At 35.8% G+C, this 21,526-nt stretch overlaps 1 protein-coding gene across 1 annotated transcript in view; it reads left to right on the forward strand.

Annotated features, from left to right (window-relative positions):
* TNNI3K (TNNI3 interacting kinase) overlaps positions 1-21,526 on the forward strand; it is a 305,572-nt gene that overhangs the window by 69,836 nt on the left and 214,210 nt on the right. The gene's annotated exons all lie outside the window — the stretch shown is intronic.

Consider the following 21,526-nt stretch of genomic DNA (forward strand, 5'->3'; position numbering starts at 1 on the left):
CTCAGCTTCTCAATTGGAGAGTTTCAAAGATGTCACTACGTTTTATAGCCTCCAAAGTCTGTTATTTGATTATAATTTATTTACTTTAATCCCATATGCAAAATACATTCTCCTCTTCAGTTTCCCTCCAAAAATCTCATTCCATTACCACACTATGCTCACATTTCAGGATCTCATCAAATCAGGTCTAAGTGTGGAGGAGGATCCACAGTTTACTTCCTCCACTATAGTTGATCTCATTCTAAATACTAACTAAAAATATGATTCATTTGCCTCTCATATACTCAGCATACAGTAGTAGAGTAGGCATAGATATACCAATTCAAAAAGTAAAAATTAGAGGCACACAACAGATAACCTGATACTGAGTTTGAGTATCTTCTTCTCAAAGACTCAAACAATGCAACATAGTCAGGTAGTGCAAATGGTAATGAATGATTGCAGTGAGTTGTAAGAGCTCTTGGTTACTTATATGAATATATAGGTAAGCGTTTTAAAATAAAGAATTGTCCTTTGTGTATGTCCAGTTTAAGTATAAATATTTGCACAACTGCAAATTGATAACTGAAATTTTTATCATGATATAAAAATTACACTGATCTTTTGGTCACTCAAATTTGAGAGTTAAACCATCCAAATTTTTAGAGATATCATAAATCTGCAATAGACTTTGTCCCAGGTATCTGGTTAAATCATCTTCTTCTCTCATTTTCAATCCTCAAATCATAATAATTTCATACTTAATAAGTTTGGACGATAAAAACTGAGGCCTCTTTCACACATACTGTATATAATATGCTTCCCTGCCTTATGTGGGAGTTGCATCAGGGAATAATATTGTGAGGATAAGAGACATGTAGACATCTCATGGCTAATAAATTTTCAACAAATATTTTAGTTGTTTTAATTTTAATTCTGAAGGAATCAGAAAGTGTCCATTTTGGTTTATAAAAAAGCATCAATGCATCTTCTAAAAGTGCTGTAAATAAGATACCAATTGGCAGATTTATTGTTGATCTCTGTTTAATTTAAACTTGTTTTTGGAATATAGGAAACATGGTGAAAGGAAACTGACAGCTTTGAAAAGATATATCGTCTGAAACTCTATACTACATCACTCATTTTAAATTAAGACTTGATATTCTTCCTGAATTATATTAGAGGTGGAAAGAGACAGAGTGAGGTTCTGTTCTTCAGAGTGGGAAAAACAGAAATTAAAAACCTCCTGAATCATTGATTTCATGAAATATGTCAAATTATTTGCCACTGTAAATGTAGCAGCCTCTACCCTGAAGTGTGCTGATTGGTGACAAATATATGTGTTTAACTGCTTATGGTTACTGGTTTTTGCATCTTTGTGACAGAACATTGAAGTTTATTTTTTGTTTAGAGAATTTACCAGTATACATCAGTGTAATCCTGTTTATCTTGCTATTTTAAATATGTTGTTAGTGTAAGCGTAATATTTTGCAAACATATATCAAATAAGTAGGTTAGAAATCTTGAAAGACTTTTTTTGATACAGTAAATTTCCACGCCAACAGTATATCATTGGCTGAACTATTGTGAAATAAATGTAGCACAGATGAAGCCACCTATCTTTGAAAACAACCTATATTGAGCATTTTCAGTATGCCGGGTATTTTCTAAGCACTTTACATTGATTGTCTCTTTATATTCTCATAACTCCAAAGATAGGTGGTATTATTATCTTCATTATAAACATGAGGAAACTAAGTCACCCTATTGAATGTGGGAACATTCAAGGTGAAGGAAACAGTATCAATAAATTCACAGAGGCAAGAAGCATCATGGTATATGTAGAAAAATACCAGGAGTTTTATGTGGCTGGACCTTGAAGTTTAACATAACAGGGTTTGGAGAGGATGCTGAAGAGACAGGCGGTGGCTCTTTCATGAAGATATCTGTATGTTATCTTCTAGAGCAATAAGCCAATATTTGCTATATTGTATTAACTAAAAATTATTAGTTTATATTTACCTATCAACAAATACATACAGTTAAAGATGTTCTAAATGGCATATTCATTAAAATTTCATTCATTTTTCTTCATATTCAAGAAGTTTTCAAAACTTTCTAGCTAATTTTATAACTTAGAATCCTATATATTTGCATCTACCTTGAATTCACTCTTTTGGCTTTAGAATTATCTTCTTTCCTTATCACTTTTGTGGCAGGATTAAGTGGCATTTGTCATAATTTTCAAGAAGCAGAAATATAAGCAACACACTGGACATTTAGGGACATAGTAAGAAAGAGAAAATACTTCTGAAAAGACTTTTACTTGGCCAGAGATGCATTAGATCAAGCTTATGGACCACAGGATTTGTTTTTCTGTGAGAAAAAATGACTTTAAACAGACACCTACATATGTGCTCACATAGTCATATATTTTACAGTCTATTTAAGTCATTGTATCAGAATCTCAGCTTTCTAAGAGTTTTCTTTCAACATAAACATAATTTCTAGGGTTTTATTTAAATATAACTAAGATATATGTTATTACTGACACTGATAGAAACTCCCTGAATGGAATTACAGAATTATCATTTTGATGTTAGAAGATCGAAGCAAATAAATGATTTACTAGAGGACAAAGTGAAAGGCAGAAGAGCGCCTAGAGAGCAATATAAAATGCAAAGATCTTAAGCCTAAAGCTTTGGAGCTCAGAGTTTCGTAAAGACCATTCTCCCACTAAAATGTTGAAATAGGATTCAGCAGAATTAATCACAATTCCTGTCCCAGTTTGTAGCTTGTACATCTATTTCATTGTATTTCGTGCATAGACACCAGTTATGAGGCAGTGCACTGACTGGTTAAAAGTGTAGGTATGCTCTGGAGGCAAACAAATTTAAACTTAAATGCCAGTTTTGTTGTTTGCTATCTGGCTAGCCTTGGGTGGGGATGAGGTGCTTACTTTATCAAACTCTACATTTCTTTCTCTCTAACATAATCATAATAATAGGATTGACTTGCTATGTTGTTTTGGGGGAAATGTAATTAAAGAGCCTAAAACCATGACTGGTATTGATCTACAGGGTTCTGTCTCCTTAATTAAGCATAAATATGCCAATAAAGTGTGAATGTGCATTTCTATGGAGAGATATGCAAGAATTATCGTAAGGATATGACTATGTATAAAATACATACACATATTTCTCTCTTATATATGTTAATTAAAAAGGGTAGGGCCGGGCGTGGTGGCTCACTCCTGTAATCCCAGCACTTTGGGAGGCTGAGATGGCTGGATCACCTGAGGTCAGGAGTTTGAGATCATCCTGGCCAACATGGTGAAACCCTGTCTCTACTAAAAATACAGAACTTAGCCAGGCGTGGTGGTGCACGCCAATAGTCCCAGCTACTAGGGAGGCTGAGGCAGGAGAATTGCTGGAACCCAGGAGGCAGAGGTTGCAGTGAGCCGAGATCGAGCCACTGCACCGTAGCCTAGGCAACAGAGCAAGACTCCATCTCAAAAAAAATGGTGGGGAGGGGGTTGATATAGGAAATTAAGAATGACCCAGACAATCCTAGAAAAGGTAAAAACAGAAAAAAGGTCAATAGCTATCACATCAAATAGTTACATGGAGAGAAGGAATAACCGAAGAAGTTCAACTTTATAGATTAGTCACAAGTCCCCTAAAAAAGACTTGATTGCAGAGAATTGATCCATTGTGTCCTGGGAGATATGGCTTTGCAGTGACCCTAATGTAACAGAGCAGCTAACCAAAATCTATGTTCTTTTCTTCCTCCTGGACGTTCAGGAAGACTGAATTTTCCTGTCCCACTTGCAGTTTGAGGTGGCCTTGCGACTGAATACTCAATGAAGGAGGGGTGCAGTATTTCCAGGTGTGGCCTCCAATAACCATACCTGCTTTTCCATGCTCTTTTCTCCTATGGTTGACTAGAATAAAACTATCTGTCAGAGGAGCCTTGGAAACATTTTAGTAAAGATAGCAGTACGTCTTCTTTTCAGAAGTGTCTCTTCATGTGCTTTGCCTACATTTTAATGGGGTTATTTTGTTGTTGGTGGTGATTTAAGTTAAGATATTAATCTTTAGTTGGGTGCATAATTTTTTAACATTTTTCCACATTCTGTAGGTTGTCTGTTTACTCTGTTGATAGTTTCTTTTGCTGTGTAGAAGCTCTTTAGTTTGATTAAGTCCCACTTGTTAATTTTTGTTTTTGTTCCATTTGCCTTTGAGGTCTTAATCATAAATTATTTGCCTAGGTCAATTCCAGAAGAGGTTTTAACAAGGTCTTCTCCTACGGCTTTTATTGTTTAAGGTCTTACACTTGTCTTTAACCCATCTTGAATTAAGTTTTGTATGCGGTGAGAGGTAAACGTCCAGTTTTATTCTTCTGAATATGGTTAGCCAGTTTTTCCAGCACCATTTATTGATTAGGATGTCCTTTCTCCATTGTTTATTTTTGGAAATGAAAGCACAATACTTGCTACCACAAAAGCACACGTAAGTACAAAGCCCACAGACCCTATAAAGCAACTATGCAATTAAGACTATAGAGCAACTAGCTGCAACACTATGACAGGAACAAAGTCTTACATATCAATATTAACTTTGAACATAAAGGCCTAAATGCTTCTCTTAAAAGACATAGAGTTGCAAATTGGAGAAAAAGCAAGACCCAACTTTATGCTATATTCAAGAGACCCATCTTGCATGTGATGGGTTTACTTTGACCCCTTAGGCTCAAAGTAGCAGGATGGAGAAAGATCTGTCATGCAAATGAAAAATGAAAAAAGAGCAGGGGTTGCTATTCTTGTATCATATAAGACAAATCTTAAACCAACAACAGTAATAAGGGACAAATAAGGGCATTATATAATGATGAAGGGTTCAAATCAACAAAAAGTTTTAACCATCCTAAATATATATTCACCTAACATTGGAGGGAGCACGCTTATTTGTAAAACAATTACTACTAGACCTAAGAAAAGAGATAGACAACCATTCAATAACAGTGGAGGACAGCCAGGCCTGGTGGCTTAAGCCTGTAATCCCAGCACTTTGGGAAGCCGAGGTCAGGAGATCAAGACCATCCTGGCCAACATGGTGAAACCCAGTCTCTACTAAAAATTCAAAAATTAGCTGGGCTTGGTGGCGCATGCCTGTAATCCCAGCTACTCGGAAGGCTGAGGCCGGAAAATCACTTGAATCTGGGAGGCAGAGGTTGCAGTGAGCCAAGATTGCACCACTGCACTCCAGCCTGGAGACACAGCAAGACTCCATCTCAAAAAATATATATAATAGTAATAATAGTGGAGGACTTCAACACCCCAGTGATTGCATTAGACAGCTCATCAAGGCAGAAAACCAACAAAGAAATTCTGGACTTCAGTAGGGCACTTTACCAAATGAACCTAATAGACATCTATAGAATAAGCCACCTATCAACTGCAGAGTATACATTCTCATCTGCACAGGGAACATTCTCTAAGATTGACCATAAGCTTAGTCATAAAGCAAGTCTTAATAAATTTCAAAAAACTGAAACTATACCAACCATCTTAGCCACAGAGGAACAAAATTAGAAATCAATACCAAGGAAAACTCTTAAAACTACACAAATACATGAAAACTAAAAAACTTACTCCTGAATGACTTTTGAATAAATAATGAATTGAGGCAGAAATCAAAAAATTATTTCAAACAATGAAAAGACTCACACCATATCAAAAGCTCTGGGCCAAAAGCACTGTTATGAGGAAACTATAGTGGTAAATGCCTACATCAAGAAGATAGAAGGATCTCAAATTAACAACCTAATGTCACACCTGGAGGAGCTAGAAAAACAAGAACTTAACCTAAAAATAGAAGAAGAAAAGAAACAACTAAAATCAGAGCAGAACTAAATTATATTGAGACCAAAACAATATACAAATAATCAATGAAATGAAAAATGGGTTTTCAAAAGGATAAACAAGATTGATAGGCCACTAGCCAGATTAACAAAGAAAAAAAGAGAGAAGACTCAAATAAGCGAAATCAGAAGTGGCAAAAATAACAACAACTGATTCCACAGAAATACGAAAGATTCTAAGGGACCACTATAAATATCTCTGTGTACATAAACTAGAAAACCTTGAGGAAATCGATAAATTCTCGGAAACACACCACCTCCTAAGACTGAACCAGGAAGAAATTGAAAACTCAAATCGAACAATAAAAAACTATGAAACTGAATCAGTAATAGAAAAACTACCAACCATAAAAAGCACTGGACCAGACAGATTCACATCTGAATTCTTCCAGATGTAAAAAGAAGAGATAATATCAATCTTACTGAAACTATTCCAAAAAATCAAGGAGGAGTAATTCCTCCCTAACTCATTTTAGAAAATTAGTATCACCTTGGATACCAAAATCTGGCAAGTACATAACAAAAAAGTAAAACCACAGGCCAGTATTCCTAATTAACATATATATAAAAGTCTTCAGCAATATACTAGAAAACTGGATCCAGCAGCACATCAAAAAGGTAAATCACCACAACCAAGTGGACTTTATTCCTGGGATGCAAGGATGGTTTAACATATGGAAACCAATAAATATGATCCACTACCTAAACAGAATTGAAAACAAAAAACAAATTATCATCTCAATAGACACAGAAAAGGCATCTGATAAAATCAAACATCCCTTCATGATAAAAATCCTCAACAAATGAGGCATTGAAGAAACTTACCTCAAAATAACAAGAGCCATCTATGACAAACTATTACCCAACATCATACTGAAAGGGCAAAAGTTGGAAGCATTTTCCCCAAGAACTAGTACAAAACAAGAAAGTCTATTCTCACCACTCCTATTCAACATAATACTGGAAGTTGTAGACAGAGCAATTAGGCAAGAGAAGGAAATAAAAGGCATCTAAATGGGAAAAGAGGAAGTCAAATTATCTCTGTTCACTGACCATATGATTTCATATCTAGAAAACTCTAAAAATTCCTCCAAAAGACTCCTAGACCTGATAAATGGCTTCAGTAAAGTTTCAGGGTACAAAACTAACATACAAAAATCAGTAGCACTTCTTAATACTAATAATGTTCGAGCTGAGAATCAAATCAAGAATGCAATCCCACTTACAAGAGCCACACACTAAATAAATAAATAAAACACCTAGGAGTACATCTAACCAAGAAGGTGAAAGATACCTACAAGGAGAACTACAAAACACTGATGAAATAAATTATAGGTGACACAAACAAATGGAAAAATATTCCATGCTCATGGATTAGAGAAATCAATTACTAACATGTCCATACTGCTCCAAGCAATCTGCAGATTCAGTGCAATTCCCTTCAAATTACCAACGTCATTTTTCACAGAAGTAGAAAAAAAAATTCTAAAACTCACATGGAACCAAAAAATACCCTGAATAACCAGAGAAGCCTAAGCAAAAAAGAACAAAGCCAGAGGCATCACATGACCCAACTCCAAACTATATTAGAAACCTACAGTAACTGAAATGGTATGGTACTGGTACAAAGATAGGCATATAGGTCAACAGAACACAATAGAAACCCTAGAAATAAAGAATGAAACCATACACTTACAATTAAGCTTTTTTCTTTAAATGCAAGTTGTCAGATGGGTATTCCTCTTTGTTTATTAAACAACACTTGTAATGAATTAGCTACAAGTTTATTGTTTTAATTTTTTTTAATGAACTAAGAACTTAAAGATACATGCAAAGGTATCTGAATTTAGAATCTTGATAAATTTTTTTATAAATATGTCTTCTATCTTTTAGATACTTCTCGTTCACTTAACTTCAGTGAAAGACCACTTCGTTCTATACAGAGGATGGCCAAGTGCTGTAACCTCTACTACCTCACTGTACTTTCCTCTCAGTACTTACAGACAAAACAGAGCTAACCTTAAGAAAGCTCTAAGTCAGTTGGTCCCCAGTTAAACATTATTTCTCTTCAAGATTTACGTTTCAAATTGTAAATCAGCTTGTTGAATAGATTCATTTTTTGTTTTTATTGTTTTTGCAGTTAACCTCCGGCTGCAAGGATCATTATTTTTGAACTATGTATTGAACTATGTATGGTACATGGCAAATTTGGAGATATTTAATATTTGAAAGCATAACTTTTAATCATTATTCTTCTTTCAGAAATGTGAGCAATTAGGAGTTAGAGTGAGTTATACTAATACGTTTTCAGTTGTCATAATCACATAAATTAATTCAGAACTTGTAGGCTTCTAGCTGTCAAGAAAAAAATCTGTCATATACAGTGAAGATTTTTAAAAATTATTATCTCTAATTAGTTTCCTCCTTATTGAAAAAAGTCATTATTCCAATTATAAGTCCCCTTGGTTCTAATGAACTAGGGCTAGGATTCCATATGTAACATCTTGTATTTTTCTATGAAAATAGCTTAAAATATATTAACACAGAAGAATATGAAACATGAAATATGACAAAAATAGATTCAAGCCCTTCTTCTCAGGATACATTCCCAGGGGACATTTCATGAAGGTATCAAGAACAATAAATTGTTTTTAGTGTGCTTAGGAAATGTCTGTTATCTGGTCCAAATCTGAAGTCTCTTTGTTCTTGGTGACATTTTATCATGTAAATGGGAGTGAGTCTTGCCACAGGTCTGCAAATGAAATTTTAGTCTGTTTGAGCCTCTCCTCTGAATACTGAAATTTTGTGCACAGAAAAATCTGTTGCTTTTTATATAAAGGCATTTGATAAAAAATTATTATAATGTATATTTTTGTTGGTGTGTGTTGTGAAATAATTTACAAACTTTATAACATTCTTGCCTAATTATTAGTACTTTAAATATTAACTATGAATATTTGTATTATGCCTCATTAACATTATAAAGTTAACAGCCTTTAAGTTTGATAACCTGTGTGATTTCTATTTCATATAAGTTGTATTTAGATTCTATGAGTTCTCTGCTCCCTTGCTCTTTTAAAAGATGAACAGCTTTTCTGGGAATATTGGTTACTATACTTCTTGGGTTGAAAATCACTTATGTTTATTCATTCATTTTTTTAAAAATTATAAAGCATATGGACATGGAAAGAAATTCAGGGGGGAGATACAAATACAGAGAAATTGTGGAACCTCTTTTCTGGAGATTATTAAAAGTAAGATAAATCACTATCAGTCTCATTTGTTAAAAGCAGTCACCTGCCAAAGAAGGCAGTGCCTGGAGGTCCTCCTAGCTTCTTGGTAATCCTCTACTCTGATACATGTGCAACAGTGTTTGACATTGGCTGGTTTGGGTCCAGGGCAATGCTTTTGTTCAGGATACAGGGTTTATCACAGAATATGTTTATGAAATTGCAGCAGAGCTGAGTGTTAAGGGCAAACGAAACATAAGAAACAGATAAACAGAGTATCTTCTACTGAGGTTATTTATGATTGATCTTGCCTTTGATCTTGCCTTTGCAGGCTGACTGGAAGATGACAATGAGATCTTGTAAATTTTTAATCAAAATAAACACAGGGCCGAGAGGAATTTAAATTATTTGATTTGGAGAGATTAAAACAGGAGGCTGATTTCTGATTATTCTGGACTATTTTCTAATTGGCAAAACTGTCCAAGTTAAGCCTTATCCATGGTCCTTTTGGCCATCTCTGTCTTGATCATCACCTTGCTGGGACGGTTAGGAAAAGAAGAAATCCTGACATCTGTTCTTTTCACTAGCTACCAATTAAAAATTCTGCATAGGAGAAAGGGGAAATTTTTTTTTATTATTTGAGACGGAGTCTCGCTCTGTCCCCCAGGCTGGAGTGCAGTGGCGCGATCTCAGATCACTGCAAGCTCCGCGTCCCGGGTTCACGCCATTCTCCTGCCGAGTTGCTGTTTATTTCCTACAATACTGCTACTGTCTCTTCTATTATTGCCCCGTTATCTTTGCCCCAATTTTTAAATCTCTGCCTTCCTTGTTTCATCAATGGGGCCACCTGAGCTCCCATGGAAAGGCTCAGTTCTGTTTTAGAACCAATCTGTACCTAGGCAGACAGTATTCAAACAGCGTCAGTCACTTTTTAATCCAGTCTTTTTCTATGAAATTGAGAATGGCTCACTGTCTTGGATCCTAGAGCCTGGGGTTCTTCTGGTTTGTATCTTTGGAACTTCCTTTACCTCTTTCCTGGATAGCTCCTACACGTTCTCCTAAGATGCAGAATTCAATACAGGCGTTATCTCTTTGGGGAACTCACTTCCCATCCCCTCATCCACTCCCTCCTCTTGGCTCCGTAACATGCGGCTTATCTCTAACGTTCTTCTCTCACCACGTTGATGTCACATATTTTATTTATCCACTCTATGCAGTAGACTTAAATCCGGGTCCAGGCCTCTCTATCTCCTGTGCTTGGCACAGAGCAGGCATTCATTAGACACTTGGAAGATAATTACAGGTTGACACAGTCTGAAGCCACCCTAGATTCATAATTTTCTCACACCAATTCCCGGGTCTGGCTTTCTGTTTAGGCTCCTCTTTTCCTGTCTTCATTTGGTCAGGCATTTTCCTAAACCTGGAGTCTTGGCTTTTACAGACTCACTAAGGTTTAGCAGATTGTCCAGAGGACAATCATCTGCCTGCTGGACGGTAGTAGTACTCCTGGGGCTCCCAACTACTGCGTTCCCTCCACAGATCCAGCACTCAGGGTTGCCCTACAGAGCTAGACTTGCCTTCCTTTCAGACATACTGCTGAGCGTGATTTGGATCCTTTGCCGTCTCAGGGCCTGCCTGGTGAAAAGCTATTCTCTGTACTCTGTGTTGATGCTTTAATCTTAGAGCTGAGGAGTGAATATTTATGAGAATTTACTTTAGGTAGGGCTTTTGCTTACTTTATTATTACATCATCAAATTTAATCCTCACTTAATGTTATTGATGAGAAAAACAGAGATTAGGTAAATTGTACCAAATCATACAGCTATTGTTTCAGAGTCTAAATTTTAACCTCTGATAAGACTGAAGTCTTAACCGATATTCTGTAGAGCCCAAGAGAGGGAACCTTTAAGAATATTACCTCAGGGAAGCTGACAGGAGAAAGTTCATTGTTTATATATATATACACATATATACGTATATATATGTATATATACTTGAAATACATATATATGTATATATATACTTGAAATACGTATATATATACGTATATATATATATATATATATATGTATTTCAAGTTCTAAAGTTGGCCATTCAAAAGACTTATTCGCAGTATTCCCCATATAGCAGGGTAATTATTTTTACTGCCATATATATATATATATATATATGTATATATATATATATACATATATATATATTTAACTTTTATTGTAAGTTCAGGGCCTGCTGTATTTTTCATCCATCTTTGGTGATCATTTAGAATATTGCTAAGGGTATATTTCACAAGAACTAGAAAAGAAAATAGCTGTTTTTCAAAACTTTCAAGGTGTTTTCTTGGTTGATTCTGATTAGCACTGAAATTTTTTTAACTCAAATTTTCTTTAACAAAGAACGTTTTGTTAAAATATTTACAACAAATAAAGCTGCTTTCTTTGTTTGTATCTATCTCATTTGCATATTATTGATCTGCTTAAAAATTTGACTAATTTACTTCTCTGAACAGGCTACATAATTTTCAGATCTCAATGAAACAAATGAAAGTAGAGTCTCTTGTTTAAAAATGGGGGTGTGGATAATTTCAAGACAGCAACAGCAGAACATTAAATCATGCAGGAAGTCACCCTAAGTACAGGATCCTTTGCAACTGCTTGGGTTGCACACCTGGATGTCATAAACATATTTGTAAATATTCCTGAAAATGTTCTTAACAGAAAAGTGATCAAAATCATAATAAAATGAAATGCTGATAGCAAAAAAATATATATGTAATTGTCTTTGTTTCCTTGATTACAATTTGGGTAGAAACGTGTTGGTGGTTAAATAGTAGTGAAGAGACTCCACAGGCTCATAAACTATAGTTTACATTTTGCTAGAGCTTAGGAAAATGATTTGAGGCATTTATATCTTATACTTAGGAAATAAGTCAAAGGAAGAAAAGCCATTTGAAACTTTTGTTTCTACCTCACTCCCTGCCTATTTTATCATGAAAAAAATCATGAAATGCCTCTACGAAGCCTCTGTTAATTGTGACCAAAATTCAAGCATATGAAGAACATTACTGGAAAGAAAATACAACCCATTATAACCTCTTTGTTACGTGAATGCTGCATGTACTCTGTGATTTGCATACAAATTATTCATGGACAGAAATTAGGTTTTATTTTGATTTAGTAACGTGAATTTGTCACATAATGAAAGAGAGCTTATACCAGCAATTTTACAAGTAAAAGTGTCTTTAGAAGAGAAAAAGTGACCAGAAACAGTAAAGATTCCATTATTAGTCTAGTTTAAATACTATTTCTAAGACTGATATTTAAAAACATTACATATTTTTAGCCCAGTGAAGAACCATTAGAGAATGAATAATACATTTATTGTGTATTTAAAATGTATCAAGTATCTCCAAGCAGTAAAATGTATTATTATTGTGTATTTCAGTCAACCAATTAATGCCTACATTTGTGTATTACAATGTCAGGGAATTAGTAGCTGGATGGAGACTTGGTTTGGTAAATGCTGTAGGTTTGGTTCTCTTGGTGGGATTTTGACAAATAAAACCAAGTTTTTGGTTTTTTTTTTTTAATTGGATTTGTAAGAAAACAAGATAGCTTGCTCCATTATTATTGCTTTCCTAGAGGCAATTTTGCAGCTATGATTATAAATAAACTTCTATTATCAAGTCTTATTTCCCAAAAGACGGGGGAAAAAAATCTATCATTGATTCTCCTTTGTGTTAGTTTCATAGTTTCTGGCAATATGTAAACCTTAAGAGTTCATGCTATCTGTATAGACTTTTTAAAGCTTATCTTGACTTTCTAGAAGATTTCTTTTGTGTTCTACATATTTTTCTTCAAGGAAATTTATACTGTAGGAGATATAAAAATAGACCAGGGAAACAGCAAATCAAGTCAATCAACATTTATTGACCACTATGCACAAGGATATAGGATAATTGTAGAAATTGAAAGAAGTATAAAATATAGTTTTATGCCATCTAGTTTACAATCTGTTAAAGAAATCAAAATTTGAAATATAATAATATACATTCACTGATTCTTTTACACAATTGTTAAACAAATATTTACCAAGCAACTAATAGGTTCCAAGATCTGTGTTCAATGTTGGTAATTTAATGGTGAATAAAATTGTATATAATTCCTAGCCTCACCAAGCTTATGGTCTAGTGAAAAAGACTGGCAATCAAATAATCAATAAGAAACATAAAATTGCCACTATGATAAAAGCTGTGAGGAAGATCACCATGATGCTATGCCTAAAAGAGGGTAACTTGATCTCCTTTCTTCTGCCTTTTCTCCATTACCCTCTTTTATTATTTTTTTATATTTATTTATTTATTTATTTAGTTTTGAGATGGTGTCTCGCTCTGTCGCCCAGGCTGGAGTGCAGTGGCACAATCTTGGCTCACTGCAAGCTCCGCCTTCCAGGTTCACGCCATTCTCCTGCCGCAGCCTCCTGAGTAGCTGGGACTACAGGTGCCCGCCACCATGCCTGGCTAATTTTTTTGTTTGTTTGTTTGTTTGTTTGTTTTTGTATTTTTAGTAGAGATGGGGTTTCACCGTGATAGCCGGGATGGTCTCGGTCTCCTGACCTCATGATCCACCCGCCTCGGCCTCCCAAAGTGCTGGGATTACAGGCGTAAACCACTGTGCCCGGCCTCCCTCTTTTATTGTTCTCCAGCACTGATCATTATATAACAGTCTATCTTTTATTTCCTGTTCTTTACTGCCTGTCTTCTGGCTAAGATATAAGCTCAACAAAGACACATAACTTTGTTTTTGTTTTTCATTTCGTTATTCTCAGTTCCTAACACAGCATCTGCCTGCCACGTAGGCAATACAATATTTGCTGAAAGTATATATCCATGGTCATGGAGGTTGGGAGAGAATCACTGAGGAATTGATCACTTGGCTTACAACCTGAGACTCTGAGTAGGTAATAATCAAGTAAAGAGAGGAAGAAATAATAATGATAGTATCAGCTGTAGTAGTAACAATTACATGTAATGCTTACTATGGATTAAGTGGCTTACAAATATTAACTCTCAATCTTTATAACTGCCCTGCAAGGTAGGTAAAATTATTATTTCCACTTTAGAAATAAGAAGCTGGGGTACAGAGGGAGATTTCTGGGGAGAGGAAATCTAGGTGTAAGGAAATAGCAGGTATAAGAGCTTTCTGGCTGGAGGAAATGCAGTGAGGAGACATGAAAAGAGGGGATGTCAGGAACTGAGTTAGGGAATATGGTGGAATGGAAGCCTAGAGAAAATGGCTAGGGACCAGGTGACTAGGAGACTTATTTGTAGAGTGACCACATGTTCCTGATTCTTCAGGACACTCCTGCTTTATGTCTGTTTTTCTGGAGTAATTAAGTCAACCCTCTTTTATTCTCAAAGGAGGTTTTCCAGTCTGGGTAGTGGGAATAGAGTCTATCCCTGGACCTGTGTCAGCCCTGGGCACTGTTGCCACTAATTGTCTCTGTTGGTCCATTTCCCAATCAGTAGTAGTTTCTTCAGATGAACCCGCTGATCAATGCTCTGCCGAGTCATCCAGGGGAACCTCCTGCATATCTCTGTTGTTCTTTCTTTGCACAGCTTTCTCGTCTTTGCTAATCTATTTTATGAACTATAGCCACCTCGCTTTCTCCAGACTCTCAACTATGTCTTCTCAAGAAAGGTAGTTTGCCTAGGTCTGTCTGAATTTCCCCTTTTATATCATGGCCTGGAAACTCTCTAAAGATAATAAACTGGGGCAATTGTAGGGCTCATCGAGTTTGTTCTCATTGCCTAGGAACTATTGTCCTTCATTGCCTGATGTCCAATTTCATTTGTTAAAAATTCATGCTTCATACATTTAGCCCATTTTGAGATTGTCTCAGGTAAGAGTAATCCAGTCCCTGTTACTCCGTATTGGATGCATGAAGAAATCCCTAAGAAGCTTTGTAAAATGTAGATTTGTGGTATCGAGAGATTCTAACTCAGTAATTCTGGAGGGGGTATCTGTAATAAATTCTTTTTAAAAGCCTCAGTGTGACTCTTAGGTTACCAGGATATTTAATCACTTGTCTAGATAATTAGTTCAATAAAGTTCAAGGTCTAAAAAGGCTTTATGAAGAGAGTACACTTTGAATTAGATTTTAAGAATGGATGGAATTTGGCGAGCACATGCTCTGTGCCAGGTGCCAGTGGATGAGCAAATGTTTGAGGAATGGATAAATTGGTTGATCCTCCCCTGTTTGCTTAGAAAACTTCTATTTCCCGTTTTAGGTTTATACCTCTCTATAGCTTTCTCTTTCTTTCCCAGACAGAATGTAAAAGGTATAGCTTTTTGCCTTTGTTGTCATAGTTCACACATTATCATCATCAAATTTACATGTACCTTATATCATTGTTATTTTGCTTCTTCCACTAACTTGTATATTGCTTTGGAGTAATTAATTTATTTTTGACCCCCAGTGCCTAGCACAGTGGTTAGAATATCTAGGTATTCAAAAATATTTATTGATCTGAGCTGTTGCTCCTCTTTTAATATTTACAAGTAAGTCATAAGTAACTATTCCAATGTAAAAGTCATTTCCAACCTGGGTGTTTTAAATAATGAATTGAGAGGCAGAATAGTATATTACACTATTTATTGTTATATAAAACATCACCCCAAAACTTTGTGGCTTAACAAAACAAACATTTATTATACTGCAGTTTCTATAGGTCAAGAATCTTGGAATGGCTTAGCTGGATGCCCTGGCTTAGGGAGTATCTCTCAGAAGACTGCAGTAAAAGTGTCGGGTGAGGCTGTAGCCATGTCAGTGAGTGTTTGGAAGATAATCCACTTCCATGCTTCTTCACGTGGACTTTGGCAGGCTTTAAGTCCATAATTGCTGCTCTCCACAGGCATCAAAGTTACCATGTGTTTCTATCCATAGGGCAGTTCACAACAAGGCACTTGAGGGAGGGGTCAAGAGAGTATAAGACAAAATGATAATCTTGTTGTAACCTATTCTTGGAAGTGACATTTTATAACTTTTGTGTATTTTAGTTGTTAGAAATAAGTCATTAATTTTGTCAACCCCAAACTCAAGGGAACTACTTAGCCTCATATAGAACCAATACCACTTATATTTTATCAAAGACAATATCAAATATATGGAGAGATGGATTCATAGAGAGATGAATTCATAGAGAGATGGATTCATAGAGAGATTACTTGTTATGTCTGGAAGATATGGACTCCATTACCCCAGGAAACTTAGCATGATTCTATACTCATGTTTTGGCCTCATCTTCATCTAGGAGCAAACATGGTCTGGCAAATAGATATGGTAGCAATGCTATTCTCCGAAAGTAACAACTCTTTTCTGTGGAACAATGATTTTCAATATGTATTCTCTGATGTCTAAGGTCCCAATGGCACCTTGGAAGTCACGCAGGGAACAAGAAAGGGATGCTGGGTTATGCCCCCTACTATTAGGTGCCACCTAGCTCTACTCTGTCATAGTACTCAGGTTGAGTTCTGAGTTCATTGAATAAAAGGGTGAAAATATTTGAAACTTTTGCAAAACTTGGCTCCAAGAGCAATGGTTTTTGACCATAGCATAGCATAGCAGTTTAGTCATGTCAGCTCTGGAGCAAGCCTGCATAGTGTGTTTGTATACAGGTTCTGCCATTTCCTAGCCATGTGTTGGGTTATAGAAGTCTGGGCTTGAGTCCCATCTGCAATTATATCTTGTTCATTTCTGTTTCTGAAGCCAAAACTACTTGGGCGCATGTGATATTTTGCTTCTTTTTATTTTTATTGTAGGCTTCTATTATTTAGCCACCCTGTATTTACCTTAGCATGGTTTAATATAACCAATGGAATGGTTGATACATTTACCACCATTATGCTTACTGTTTTCTATCCCAATAATAGGTTTCTGACTAGGTGATGTGTGTTCTTCATTTTGCTAAACTCTTCCTCAGAAAGAAAATTATCCATAATCCATTTCTGTATCTGTCAAAGCATAGTGTTTCATAACCAGCTAAACATTTTTATAACTGTAGAAGCACCAATTTCATGGAATCACTTATTCTAAAATTTTTGCAGACCAACATTTTCAATTTTATTGTTAAATAGTCTGTAAGGTACAACTGATTACCCACATCTGCTGTCCTAAAATGAATTAAGAAAGTATCTTGCAGTATATCAAATAGTCAGTTTTCTGTTTTTATTAATGAAGGAGTTCCAAAAAAGGCACACACTGCATATTCTACACATGTACTTGCAACAAGATTAACCCTTGAGCCCAAGATTTAATTGTTAATGTTGTCTTTTTTGCTTTTATATTCCAGCTGCTTGATACTCATTAACCAATGATATAACGTTTAGAATTTTTATTACTTAGTCTGTGTAAGATGCAAAATCTTTATGTCCCTTCTTATGTCTTATTAGATTACTCCAACTCACCTTTTGAGTGTAATTTAGAAGTTGATTTTTCAAGTAGAGGCAAATCACTTGGTTTTCAAAATACTTTTGGCAGAAGATATTTTTTTCTGAGAAAAGAGAGGAACAGGTGACGTGAGTAGGGGGAGGAAAGTCATGAAAAAAACTGGTTGTCAGATGCTACTTTCATTCCTCTGTTATGTGAGGTTGAAGATAGGTGCAATGTGAGGAGGAATGTGAGAAGGAGGGAGTTTAACTTGTATTCCAGTTTCCAAGTTTGAACAATTGCAGTGTAGTGAAAACTGTGGGGCCTGTGGCAGTTTATATAAATAAATCCCTAAAACAGAATTTTGGCTTTTGAAATGCATAGAACATGATGTGGTCATAGCATCATGAACGTTGAAAGCCTGTTTTCTCAGCCAAGGACTTTAAAATAAGAACTCCACATAAGAGAATGATGGGGGAAAAAAGTATACATCTAATGAAGCAAATAGCACAGCAAGATGATGATTAACTGAACAACACAGAAAATCTGCCTTTCTTTTCTTACAAATATCTCTTTTGTGGGCTACCTTGACAGGCATTCTTTTGTTCTCTGCTTCTTAGATGAGTCTTTTCTTTCCTTTTCTGGCTCCCTTCCTCCCCAGTTTTAAACCATAAATATCCTACAAATATCTCCTCTTACTTTAGTGAAAGTATGTTACTTGCTAGTTTCAATTATTACCTCTATAAAATGATATCACTTGTATCTTCAGCCTTGCCCTCATCTCATTTCTCCTCCTTCTCTCTATCCATCAGCTTTTCTGCTTGTATTCTCGTAACTTCCTGAGAAGTGATGCTAAATTTATGTAACTGGTGAAATTATTTTATATACATAAGTTAGTGTGTGCCTCTAAGTTTTATTTCCATGACTTTATAGAGCTTCCTTTTAATTTCTTTTACCTTATTATCTCGTGGAATCATCTTCTGTGTAATTTTCAGATCCAATTTAATTTTAACCTGTGATAATAAGAGAAAGATCACATAAAAAGACCTCATTTCTGTGACAGCCTGAAGAAACTATTTTCCAATAGATTTTTGTGCTCAAATACTTAATTAGAGATATGTCAAGAAAATAATAGTCATTACAAAAATATTCAACCAATGTTATAAATGAAAAACTCTATAATCACATGACATAGAGAAATCTCAGCTAACGTTTGTAATGGTTGTCAAGGAGTGGAGATTATATACATGTATAAAAATTAAAAACAGAAAAGCCTATAGAAATTAGAGCATAGTCAAAAAAGGGCTTGGTAACTCTAAAGCAAATGTTACCATCTAAAATGCTTTCTAAGCAATATAAGCCTTCAATACAAATGGGTAAACAATTCCTAGTAATTTTAATTGACATAGCTTTCAGTTCATTTGTTTGAAACCTTGAGAATTATGTTCAAATCTTGACTGAGAGATTGACCCCAGTGGAAACAGTTTGTGGTGTTGAGTGAGAGCACAGTTCTGCCAAGGGCAGCCAAAATAAACTAGTTATTACAAGTAATTAATCTAAGAGACAAAAATTCAAGGTGATTTTCCTACTTTGTAAGTTCATGAATTAAACAAAGTTTTATCTTCATGTTCATCTCCCCTTGTAGGCATCCTCTTTTATAGTCATTTGTTGACCATTTCTTCTCATCTTTACCTATCACCAGCCTCCCATATGCTGTCGTTCTGACTGATTCTACCTGTTTTTTTGTTTGTTTGTTTGTTTGTTTGTTTTGTGATGGAGTCTCACTCTGTTGCCCAGGCTGGAGTGCAGTGGCACCATCTCGGCTCACTGCAACCTCCACCTCCCAGGTTCAAGCAATTCTCCTGCTTCAACCTCCTGAGTATCTGGGAGTACAGGTGCACGTTGCCACAACCAGCTAATTTTTTGTATTTTAGTAGAGATGGGGTTTCACCATGTTGTCCAGGCTGGTCTCAAACTCCTCAGCTCAGGCAGTCTGCCCACTTCGGCCTCCCAAAGTGCTAAGATCACAGGCATGAGCCACCAAGCTGGGTGATTCTACCATCTTAATATATCTGAAATCCATTCTCCATCTCCAGGCCAACACTACTACCTCAGCTCATTTTATTCTTATCTCTTAAAAACAAAACAAAGCAAAACTTACTGCAGGATGTTACTCACTGATTACCTGTTTCCAGTCTTGTTCTTTCTTCAATCCGTTCAACCCATACATTTTTCCCAGAGAGATCCTTCTAAGATGCAAATTAAACCTGTTTTACTCTTTCTTAAAGTCTCTTGGTGCCTCTCTATATGGAAAAAATCCTAAAATTCTCATTTTAATATATAAGACTCTGCAAGACCCTTAACATATGACTTAGAATATGTTTAACTTTTTTTTTCAGTCAAGTGCAAACAATTATATAATCATGGTCCTTTTTACAAATATGCTGCTAATATGATTATCATTGAAAAACCTTTGAAAAGCTGTCTCCACAATAGAACTTTCTGCAATGGGAAGGAATTACTAGCTGGCCCCAAATAATGCCACATTAAGACAAAAAGCAGCATGGGTGCCTTTTGGTGCCTTTGTGCTCTCATAAACCTGAGTTTAAACTTACAAGCTGTAAAACTCTGAGCTTCACTGTCCTTATCTTTAAAATGGGGCTATTTTCATAACGATTCAGTATTTTCAATCAATTCAGTATGATTGTTGTGAACATTAAATGAAATAGATATTCTTGGCCCATTAGCACACATTTTTTTTGCCTTCTAATTCTTCATTCAAAATAACAAGAATCAAAAGGCAAATGGTAAAGATTCGATCAATGCAAAAACAATATCAGCTGAGGGTAAAGGTGGCTGGGAAATAGGGAAAAGATACAAAACAGGACTATCACTTGCCAAAGAAGGTAGATCCAGTGTTGGAGGAAGTCTGAGAAAAACACGTGTGTGTGTGTGTGTGTTTGTGTGTGTGTGTTTCTAGTAGCAGGAGTAGAAGTAGTAGTCATAGATAAAATCAATCAAGGATATATAGAGCAAAATATCTATAGCTATCACTTCTGGAACATTTATTCTTATATACTAAGCATTGTGCTAAGTTCTCTACATGTGTTAATTAATACAAGAGAATTACAGGAAACAAAGGAGAACAAAAGGAAACACAAATGTCAGTGAGAAAAAGCAACACTTAAGAGATGAACCGAGAAAAAGCCATTTTTATGGAGGAATAATAATAAGTAGGCAGAGAGGTAGAAAGAAAACTCAAAAATTGTGGTGTCAAGCAATCTAAGGGAGAATAAAATCTTAAGGAAGAAGTAGACAATAGTAACAAATGCTGGATAAACAGTCAAATAAGGAAAAGGTCATGTTATACACTTTCTAATTTGGTCTCAAGGTCTCCCTCACAAGAGGACTATAAACATTAGTCCCGCCCTGACAGGGCTTCAAGATAAAGCTACCTCTTTATCTTGGCAGATAGCCAAATACCTAAGTGTCCAACCTGTGACCAGGTGCTCCTCTCACAGGAAACTTGTTGATATTTACAGACCTCCTTGTGGCTCTTATCTGACCTGTGTCCAGTATTTTCCTACAAAGACAGTCACTTTAGGAGAGCCCTGACTTAGAAAACAGGCTCGATGTGTCAGTCAGGTGAGACACAGAGGAGGCAACTCAACAAAGCACATGAGGTAACAGAAGCTGTCAACTGCAAACAGTAACATAGTCATAATCCTTTTTACAAATATGCTGCCAATATGATGATCACTGAAATACCTTTGAAAAGCTATCTGCTCAATAGGACTTTCTGCAGCGGGAAGGAATTACTTAGCTGGTCCCAAATAAAACCACATAAGACAAAAAGAAGCATGTGTGCTTTTGGGTGCCTTTGTGCTCCCATAAACCTGAGTTTATAAGATAAACTTACAGATCTCAGAAAGAAGAGGGCAGCACACCTTACAGGGCCAGTGGGAAGTGG

Source organism: Symphalangus syndactylus, chromosome 12 (assembly GCF_028878055.3).
Source record: "Symphalangus syndactylus isolate Jambi chromosome 12, NHGRI_mSymSyn1-v2.1_pri, whole genome shotgun sequence".
NCBI classification, from domain to species: domain Eukaryota; kingdom Metazoa; phylum Chordata; class Mammalia; order Primates; family Hylobatidae; genus Symphalangus; species Symphalangus syndactylus.